Source organism: Podarcis cretensis (assembly GCF_951804945.1).
Source record: "Podarcis cretensis genome assembly, chromosome: 13".
NCBI lineage: Eukaryota > Metazoa > Chordata > Lepidosauria > Squamata > Lacertidae > Podarcis > Podarcis cretensis.
This window is the reverse complement of record NC_137182.1, coordinates 5542105-5552609: the sequence shown is the minus strand read 5'-3', so window position 1 is coordinate 5552609 and position 10505 is coordinate 5542105. Positions and strand designations below refer to the sequence as shown.

Genomic DNA, 10505 nt, shown 5'->3' with positions numbered 1-10505 from the left:
CCGCCGTGCATGCGCAGATAAGTGTGCATGTTCAGACGACAGCTTCAAATGCAGCAGGGGGAAATGGCCTTGTGTTTTAAGCAGTGGCGGAGGAGCAGCGAGCGTCGGCAGCCAGTGGTGACGTGGGCATGGGCAGCATGGCAGGGGTGCTCGTTCTGCCTCCCTCCTTCCCTGGGTCAGCTGGCCAGGCACCCTCACCAGCAGTCAGGCTGTCCCTGCAGAAGTTTGGGGGCCAGCCCCCCAGGAGGCCCTATGTCTCCACCGCAGGAGGGCCCTGCCTCCACTGGCTTGCCTGCTGCCAGGCTGCTCTGTGCCAGCAGGAAAAGGCAGGATGTGGAAGAGTGAGGAAGAGAGGGAGCTGGGAAGGCAGACAGGAGGGGGGAGTGAGAGAAAATATTGAGGGTGATGTACCCCAGAAGAACATTATTGGGGAGGGCCCACGGGACCCCTGTGCCCTAGAGTGGATTCATATGCCAGGATAATACAATGTCCTTCTTCCTTCGCAGGGCTGTGGTTTGGGAAAGGCTCCGGCCAAGCAGCAGCCCAGCGGCACCATGGGGAAACCCCAAATGTGCAGGTATGCTGGGACCTTCTGTGGCAGAGGAAGTGTTTCACGGTCACCTTGCCATCTGGAGGAGGAAGGCCTGATTTAGATATTCCTATAGTTTTATGGGGAGGGTTTCTCTGTGGTCCACCTGGGTAGGACATGGGGGGTGATTCTCTCCCATGCCAACCCCACATCCCAAGGCTGGGCCGGGGCAGTTTTAGGATGGCACAACCGGTGCGCTCACACTGGGTACCATGCTGCAGAGAGTGCCAAAACAATGCTGAAAAAGAAGAGGGAGGGATGCCAAATTTTATGGTCGTACAGGCAGGGTCGTAGCTAGGCGTCTCCCCCGACTCTGGCTGCAGGACACGCCCCCACACCAGGCACCCAAGCAGCTGGCTACGCCACTGGTTTTAAGCTGCTAATGTGAACATGCCCCATGTTTCCTGCATTGCAAACTCAGGACTGAAGCAAATGTCAACATGCTTTAGATCTTGTCTTACTATTGTAAGCTTATTTTTGTGCCACCTATCATAGTTACTGATTTCTTTTTCAAAGTCTAGCAAAGGCCACATTTTTCTGCTACATACAAATAGGTAGATGCTGGAAAAATGGTTTTCTTAGATGTTCTTCCTTCATCCCTGTTTGTCTATGTATGTGGCAGTGTTTGTGTCACTAATGTAGCTTTCATCTATCTGTCAAGTGTGCACCAAATCCCATTCTTGCAGGTATCAGCTCCCTAGTTTAATGGCATGAGATCATGGATTAATTTAGAGTACTTAGATCCTGTATTTCTTTTGTAAACTCAGGAGATAAAGCTAGACTGAATGAAAAGTTAGTTGTGGAACATTCTGAGGTGAAAATCCAGCAGTTTACGTGGGAGAACCCAGCGGCGTAGCGTGGGTTGTCAGCACCCGGGGCAAGGCAAGTAATTTGCGCCCCCTAACCCGGGGCAAGACAAGTAATTTGCGCCCCTAACCCCTAACCTGCCGCCGCTGCCAGCTTCTTGCTGCTGCCTGGGCTGGTCGGGTGTGGTTCTCTCCCGCGCTCAGCGCTGCGCAGGGCGGCCGCTGCACTGCCCCTCCCCCAGATAGTCCCTCCCTCGCTCTCTCTCCGCTCCGCACCGCACCGCACGCCTGGCACCCTCCCCCTCCACAGTGGGCGGCAACCCGGCAGCTCGGATCGGATTCGCACAGCCAGCACTGCAGTGAGAGAGAGTGAGTAAGCCAGGTAGGGGCAGAGAGCTGCGAGTGCGAGTGTGCCCCCCCCAAATGTTGCGCCCGGTGCGGCTGACCCCCCCTGCACCCCCCACGCTACGCCACTGGGAGAACCAATGGGAGTAGGCCCCACCTTGTGATATTTTTGAGGAGGAAATCTAGTAACATGTAGGAGCAGAGAATAAGGTCTCATCCACACTTGCCATTTGCCATGAGCTTTGTAGGTACAGGTCTGTGTTTTCCCGGGCCGTCACTTTTTCTTTCTTTCTGTTTTGCCCCCTTGCTTTTGCTGGGAAAACCCAGAACTGGAACAAGTGTTTTCATGGGGAACCGGGGGGGGGGGGGCGGCACTTGGACACAGACCAGAAAACCACAGAGGAAAACTAGTGTGGATGAGCCCTAAGAAACCTGAAGGGATTTTGATGGTTATGCTAATTTTGGTTTTACATCTTGGGCTGGCGAAGGAGAAATGAAATTCTGTGCTTTGATTTCACTCATTCTCACTAATCAGCCAGAAGTGCGACCTAGGCAAGTGTCCCCATTCCAGCACCCAGTGCTATGGACCTATATCCTTTGCTGCTTAGCCACATTAATCGGGGGAAGGAAAAGCTTTAGCAGTATCTTTCCATGGCCGTCTGAATGTGAAATGACTTTTCCTTACAGTAAGGGGTGGGGTTGGGGATGCTAACTCGATAAAGTAAATCGGTTATCCCCACACGTTATACCTGTTCGTAGTAGACTTTAAGTACTGGAAAAGCCACATTTCAGTCAGCCAAGCATTACGCTAATTTTCCTGCATCTAATGGAGGTGCTCAATTAACCTCCCTAAGACAGTCTTTGCTTTTGCTGTCACACTATAATTGAATGAGCCAACGTGTGCTTGAGAATGAACAATCCGTTTTCTTGTGAATCTGCCAGGTTTCAACATTTAATGCATCAGGTGTTCAACATCCCTACCTCCCCGGTAAATGCGCTTTCCACCAGTTCATCAATAAGGCTCTGGTTCAGGGTACAAAATGACTGTGAAGTTCTTATTCTTCTGCTCAGTGACAAACTGTTGCCTAAGGAAGCCCTGCCAGAGAGCTGAAAATAATTTTTTCCTGAGTGATTGCACTCCTTCATCCTTAGCACTATAATAATGGAATATTACCAAGCTGCCTACATGCTTCTGTCATCACAGGTGTTTTGAAACCGGGAGCTCAGTGAAGTAACCATGATGTACTCTGTCAGGGAACTGCCATCGGAGCCAGAGGCGGAGGGAAGGCTCCAGAGCGATGCCGGAGAGGGTCCCAGCAGGGAGAGAGGCAGCCCATCTGCTGGGGAAGGAAATCAGCGTAACACCAGGGGTGAAGGGGGGCAGATGGGGGAATCGGAGAAAAGGCTCCAGGACTCTTCAATGGAGACTAGTGGGGAGAGCACGGGTACTCCGCTGCCCACACCCTCCCTGCGCAGAAGGCTTCCGTGCAGGGAGAGTAGGAGGAGACTTGGCGTCAAAGAACTTCTTTGCTGGAAGAAGTTTAAGAAACACCCACTGACGGATTCTGCCAGCGACTGAGACAGCCACGAGTGCAAGGCTGTCCAGAGAGAAGGGGTTCAACCAGGCAACCTAGCCAGGAGTGGCGGCAACTTACGCACGAGCAACCCCCTTAGAACCATTACATACTCATATGCTTATTGGTGTAGCAGTATTGTCATGACAGCAGACGCACCCTGGGAGACTGCTTCAAATGGCCGATTAAACCAGGTGAGGGTACCCAATAGGTCTCAAACCCTCGACGAGTTAGGGACTTTCCCTGCATGCAGACACGGGCTCCAGCAGATTGAGCAGATGAGACCAATAGTGGGTCCAATGGTCGAGAAGGCAGTTTCTGCACATGCTGTAGAGCAGGCATGTCCAACAGGTAGATCGTGATCTACCGGTAGATCACTGGACGTCTGCGGTAGATCACTGGTACTCATTGGTTCCCCCCAAAGAAGCTGAACAACTGTGGCTCCCCTAAAAAAAAGCTCAACATTTTACCTCCTCCCTGAAAAAGCTCAACAACTTTGACCTGAACCCCCAAAAAGGGGGTAGATCACCGCCAGTTTTTAACTCTGTGAGCAGATCACAGTCTCTTGGGATTTGGCCACCCCTGCTGTAGAGCATGGTTAGGCAAACTAAGGCCCGGGGCCTGGATCCGGCCCAATCGCCTTCTAAATCTGGCCTGTGGATGGTCCGGGAATCAGCGTGTTTTTACAAGAATAGAATGTGTCCTTTTATTTAAAATGCATCTCTGGGTTATTTGTGGGGCATAGGAATTCATTCATTCCCCCCCCCCCCAAAAAAAAAAAATTATTATTGGCATCCACCTGTCTCAAAAGACAGTGGAAAAGTGAGCCTTTGAGGCTGACGTCAAAGAGTTGGAGAGTTACAGCGCCTGCTGTGGCTGTAGAGACTGATAGGGGAGAGACATGTTTTGTTGCACCTGGGGCAGAGGAGGGTGTCTGGCTGTGCTGCTGCAAAAGTACCAGCGTGCTTCTTCTCTCTGCCTTCCTCCCAGCTGTTATTTCTCCTCTGGTCACTGGCTATGGATGCTAAGCCTATCTGCTGCCAGGCACTGCGGTTGTCTGCGAGGGATTCACACATGATGGAGTTGATGTTCCCAATCGTCATGTCATGTTTGCAGACATCTTTGTAACTCGGAGTTACAAAGTGCTTGAAGCCAGTTCCCCTTGGGGATCCTGCCATCTTCCATTCTGTATACATGACCAAGCCATGTTCCTTAAAAGCTTTAGAATGGAAGGTTGTTGTTGCTGTTGTTGTTTTTTTAAAAAAGAGCCAAAAAGCCATTTTTTGCTTTTTTTTTTTTTTAATCTCTTGCAAAACAAAGTTCCTTAAGAGCAGAGAATTTCAAGGAGCAACAAAAATGGGAGCAATAGATAGAAGTCAGGATGGCTGCATAAGGGCATGCGCAGGAAATAGGGGGGACAAATGTCCAAGGGTGAAGATTGGTTTACAAGAGCTGTTAAAATTACAAAAAGGGTGGGGGGGGTTAGGGTGGAAGAAAAAGGAAATATTAGGTCTGCTGTGTGAGAAGATAGAGAAGTCTTACTGGGTGACATGCTAGTATTTTTATACAGTTATATGCACTGTTGTTGTATGTATCTGTTTAGGGAACTTGGAGTAAATAACATGTACATAATATGTCTGTGATAATGCATATAATATGTAGGAATTGTCTGCATTTTTGGCAGAGCTGGTGGGAGGAAATAACTTTTGTGGAGATCAAGAAGCAAGACGGTGATGGGAAGTCTTGCTTCTACACATGACTCTGGCTAAACCATTTTAAGCTGAGACATTCCTTCATCACCCTAGAATGTTCAGTCCACATTGAGTTCATGAGACATTGCATCCTGACCTGTTCTTAGTGCTTGGTTGACCACATCTACGGATGAATGCTATATATTAATCACTAGTAATAGTTTAAGTCTTGCTATATCAATAGAGGAGGGAGAAAGGTTGTTTTCTGCTGCTCCAGAGAAGCGGACACGGAGCAATGGTTCCAAACTACAAGAAAGAAGATTCCACCTAAACATTAGGAAGAACTTCCTGACAGTAAGAGCTGTTTGACAGTGGAATTTGCTGCCAAGGAGTGTGGTGGAGTCTCCTTCTTTGGAGGTCTTTAAGCAGAGGCTTGACAACCATATGTCAGGAGTGCTCTGATGGTGTTTCCTGCTTGGCAGGGGGTTGGACTCGATGGCCCTTGTGGTCTCTTCCAACTCTATGATTCTATGAATCACTAGTAATAGTTTAACAAGGAGGTTTTCACGCCTGTCCAATTCTGTGTTCCCTTTCCCAGCCTTTGGTCTATTGATGATTGATGCCTGTGTGCAACCCTTGTATTGTATTTGTGTTAACCAATCAGCAACAAGCACATATGTGGCAATGCTGTAATATTCAATAAAAGGGACTCCCCGAGACATGCTCGGCAGATGCCTCCCATATGACACCCACCACTCGTCTGTCGTTCATTTCAACCCAACAAGACGGGAATTAGGAATAATTTGTGAGGATTAGTTGGATGGTGAGATTCTCAGAAGAGTCCATCCCGACTTGAGATTCTTAATCTGGGGGTTATGGGTTCAAGCCCAACCTGGGGCAAAATATTCCTGCACTGCAGGGGGCTGGACTAGATGACCCTTGTGGCCCCTTCCACTTCTACAACTCTGATTCTACTAGGGACACTCTTTTGTGCCTTCCGGATATATCAGATTGCTGCCAAAGCACAAAGAACAGTACGTTGTTGATTTTCTGCACTCCAGCCTCTCTGGTTTTGATTAACATGAGTGTTGCTATTTTTTCATTTTATGGATTTAACCTAATGACACACAGTTATTGACCAAAAATTGTTGTTGTTTCTAGCTGCTGAATTTTTGGGAGGTCAGGATAATAATTATTTTAATACTATGATTTTTGCTCCTTCAGCAGCAGCAGTATTTATGAAACAATATTTCTTGTTGCTGCAGTGATTTCCTTACAGCTCATCTCCTTTTTGCTCTCCTAAGCATATTTAAGTTGAAGGTGAATAGATTATTCCTTTGTCAAAACGGATCATTCTTTTTCAGTTGTCTTTCGCAGCACATTGCTACAGAACATGAAGAAAACTTCTTCCAACTCAGGTGACAGGTAGAAATTGGATATAGGCAATGGTTTGTGGTTGAAGTCAATCATAGGTGTGATTCTCGCATTAGAGATGCCAAGTCTCTTGGAAGAGGTATAATTCAAGAGTTGACTTTTCCACTGTAAACAGTCTTATATTATAGCTCCGTGGGAGAGCATATGCTTTGTATATTCGAGCATGCAAAATAAAAGAACATGATTGAGAATGAAGGCAATTTTAGAAAGTCAAAACACACGTTGCTACCATTATTTTAAGTGTATGAGATTACTTTAAGGCAGGCATACAAATTCAGCTCAAAGGCTTAACAGAATAAAAATGTGCTGTGTGTAATGGGGGTTGCCAACCTAGCACTCGCTGGTACCATTGGTGCTACTGGCCAGGGGCCCTAATGTCTGAGCTTTCATTTGCATGTTCAGACCCAGAAACCTCCCCCCTAAGTAGTCACACTTGACTCAAAATTTTAGTTTTGGTTTTTGGCAGAATTTAGGCCACACCTTTATTGATTACAGAAAGTGACGGGTTGCTCTGGTTGGACTAGCTCCCTGCCATGCAGGTAGCGCTGATCCAGGGGTCCAGCATAGGTCAGCCATGGGTGAACACCTGGATAAGCGGAAAGCCGGGCATGGGCTCACTCTGCCACCCAAATGCCCCCCCTGGACTCAGGCACGGGCACAACTCCCTCTCAGGGGTTGATCAAACCATCGAGTCCCTGGATTCCTTTAACGGAATACCCTTCATATAGGGATGGCGAGAGCGTTCTCCCATCCCTATCACCTGAACCAGAGCCTATCCACAACCTTACAAGTTGTGACAATTTGCTATGCGGCAGGCGAAACCCAAATGGCAACAGCCAATCAGCCAAGTGGGGAAAATTCCTGCCGTGCCCCTGTCCCAACGACAGACAACACACGACAGCAAAACAAGGTCAAGCGCAAAGCCCTAAAATTAGGGAGAGGTGGGCGGATGTTCCGATTGCACAAGCCGAAAGAGGAAGCTCTGGGTCACATGCATGGGCATAAATAGGTCCCTTGAACCATTTGGACTGCGTCCCATTGGTCAAATTGCACCCAACTTCGAGGGACTTACCAATCAGGTGTTGAGGCTGACCAATTGAACCCACCCACAACACAGGGTGTGGTTGTCCAGGTCTCACCGCAATACGTGCCCTCTTTCAGGGAGGACCCAATTTTTTTTAAAAAGCTCCCCCTCTCCTCTTTCTCCCTCCTAGAAATAAGGCCATGAAGCAAAATGTTCAGGTACTCTTCTAACATTTATGCTGGTGTGGCTTCTTGGAGGAAGCTTGGCTTGGAGAAAGCTTGGTTGTAAAGCCCGGCTTCTTAGTGCTATGGTACTGAGAAATTTGTGGCATTGGAGCTCAAAAAGCAGAGAGAAGATGGTTTAGTTATTGTCCTTGTGAAGCCCAAAGATGTCCTAAAACAGCCCGAGTTTCTCCTGGTTTGGGTTGGCAAACTAGCAGAAGTGGCAGTACTAATTGGCAGGGGCGGTCTCTACCCTCTTTATTCAACATCCTGTTATGACCCAGGAGGTTGATACTCAGGGTTTGGATTAGTCATCCTCCCTCTTGCCTGTCCTTTCCCCTTTCTTTAGACCCAGCATAGGAATCCCTGGGATCCTGAGGAGCTGCTAATTTCCCCCTCCCTTTTAGTGAATTTTCCTGCCTGTCTTACTTTATAGTTACCGTATTTTTCGCTCTATAAGACGCACCAGACCACAAGACACACCTAGTTTTTGGAGGAGGAAAACAAGAAAAAAAATATTCTGAATCTCAGAAGCCAGAACAGCAAGAGGAATCGCTACGCAGTGAAAGCAGTGATCCCTCTTGCTGTTCTGGCTTCTGGGATAGCTGCGCAGCCTGCATTCGCTCCATAAGATGCACACACATTTCCCCTTACTTTTTAGGAGGGAAAAAGTGAGTCTTATAGAGCAAAAAATACGGTAAGTTTGTCCTTCCTTCCCCCCTAGCAACCAGGATGCATCTTTCATGGAGTGATTCATCTGATATTGGGCAGTCCCTAAAAGCTACCGTACTTTTCCATGTATAAGACGAGGTTTTTTTCTGTTAAAATAATGTAAAAAATTTGGGGTCGTCTTATACATGGGTACTTCAGAGTGGGGACGGGTGATACATTGCTGCCACAAGTAGGAGATTGTCAGCAGCGATTGTTCGGGTGACTGGTGGCTGCGGCAAGGGCTGCTGTTGATTGGCTGTTGTTGCGGCAATTGGGCGGGCGATTGGCGGCTGCTGGCGGTGAGCAGGCAGATTGTTGGCTTCTGTGACGTGTGTTATTGGCAGCGGTGGGGGCAGGTGAGTGAGTGATCCCCCCCCCAAAAAAAATAGCTCAACTCTGGGCAATCCCCACCCCCATTTTCTTAATTTTGAGTCCCCAGAATAGGGGGCATCTTATACACAGGGGCATATTATACACAGAAAAGTATGGTATTTCCTGCAAACACTACTGCACAAAAAATATGGGTGACAGTGGGGCCAACTTGAATAAAATGTTGGCAGGTAAGCTATGCCCAGCATAATTGATCCCGGGACACGGCACGGGCACTTCATTTGAATGGAAATGCCTCTCAGCTTTGTCAGGGGGGCGGCCCCCTCAAATATATTATGGGGGGGGGCTGAAGGGACCTCAGTCCCTAGGAGTTGGCTCCTATGATGGGTGAGTCAAAAACAGTCCCCCTCCCACAAAAGGCAAATGTGAAAACTTTGCAAAGAGGTTTAGGCAGGTCTCCTCCTGATCAAGCACTCAGTTAAGCATTTACTGTACAATTATCTTTCAGTACAATGGTATACATTTCTACTTAAGAGTAAGTCTCTTTGTGTTTAATAGGGCAGCCTATGCTTTGGTTTAGGGTTGGCATTTCAGGGAAATGGGTATCTTGTGCCTTTAACAGCTGTACAGCATGCAGAAATTCAACTGTCTTTTCTAGAATGAAAAAGCAGTTATGGGGAAACCTCCACCATGACGGTATGATGTTATGTTGTGCCACACCCCCATGGCAGCCATTTTGTGACTTGAACCCAGAATATCTCTCCTGTTGGTTGTTGCTGTTTCTGACTAGCTGTTAATTTGGTTTAATTTTATGTTCTAGCAATGCATTTGCAATTACATGGCTTACTTGCAGGAGGAACGGAGGAAGCTACCTTGTACTGAGTCAGACCATTGGTCCATCCATTGTTCTCATAGACGGGTGTTGGCTTTCCAGGGTTTGAGGCAAAGGACAGTCGCATCCTGACCAAGAGATGGCAAGGAACGAACCTGGCATGCTTGACCACTGAGCTGTTGCACTGTATGTAACTCAGCCTGGAACTCCCTGGTGAAGGACAGGCTATAAGTGTCTATTAATCAGATAAGAAGTGAGCTCCAGCCTTCTTCATTTGCTCTACTGTATGTTAACCTTTTAGGAGTACAGTGGTGCCTCGCAAGATGAAAAGAATCCGTTCCGCGATTCTCTTCGTCTAGCGGTTTTTTTGTCTTGCGAAGCAAGCCCATTGACGGCTTAGCGGATTAGCGCTATTAGCGGTTTAGCGGCTTTTAGCGGATAAGCGGATAAGCGGCTTAGCGGCTTAGAAAAGGGGGGGGGGAGGGAAAAAAACCTGCAGGAACTCGCAAGACATTTTTGTCTTGCGAAGCAAGCCCATAGGAAATTCGTTTTGCGAAGCACCTCCAAACGGAAAACTCTTTCGTCTAGCGAGTTTTCCGTCTTGCGAGGCATTCGTCTTGCGGGGCACCACTGTATTTATGAATGATTCTGACTCGGAATCTACTCCAGTTCTCTTGCAGGTCTGTGCTGGTAATATTTAGTCTATGATGAATGAGGAGGGAGGAATGGCTAGGGTGGAGATACTAATATACTCTTTTCAGATACTTCAAGTACTGTATAGTACTCTACAACATATTGGCCTTACATGTCTTTTCCAGTTACTCATAAGCTCAGGTTGAGCCACCAGCAGATCCTTTGGGATCTGATACTTTTCTCTCCGGTTTAATTTCATTTGCCAAAGCTGGGGGGATTGCAGCACTTCACAGATTACAGTTGCTCCCAGCAGGA

At 47.8% G+C, this 10505-nt stretch overlaps 1 long non-coding RNA gene across 1 annotated transcript in view; it reads left to right on the top strand.

Annotated features, from left to right (window-relative positions):
- Window positions 1-344: 344 nt before the first annotated feature.
- LOC307201136 overlaps window positions 345-10505 on the top strand; it is a 31443-nt gene continuing 21282 nt past the window's right edge. Inside the window, exon 1 of the long non-coding RNA XR_013832574.1 lies at window positions 345-577. This is a non-coding gene — a long non-coding RNA (uncharacterized lncRNA). The remainder of the gene's footprint in view (window positions 578-10505) is intronic.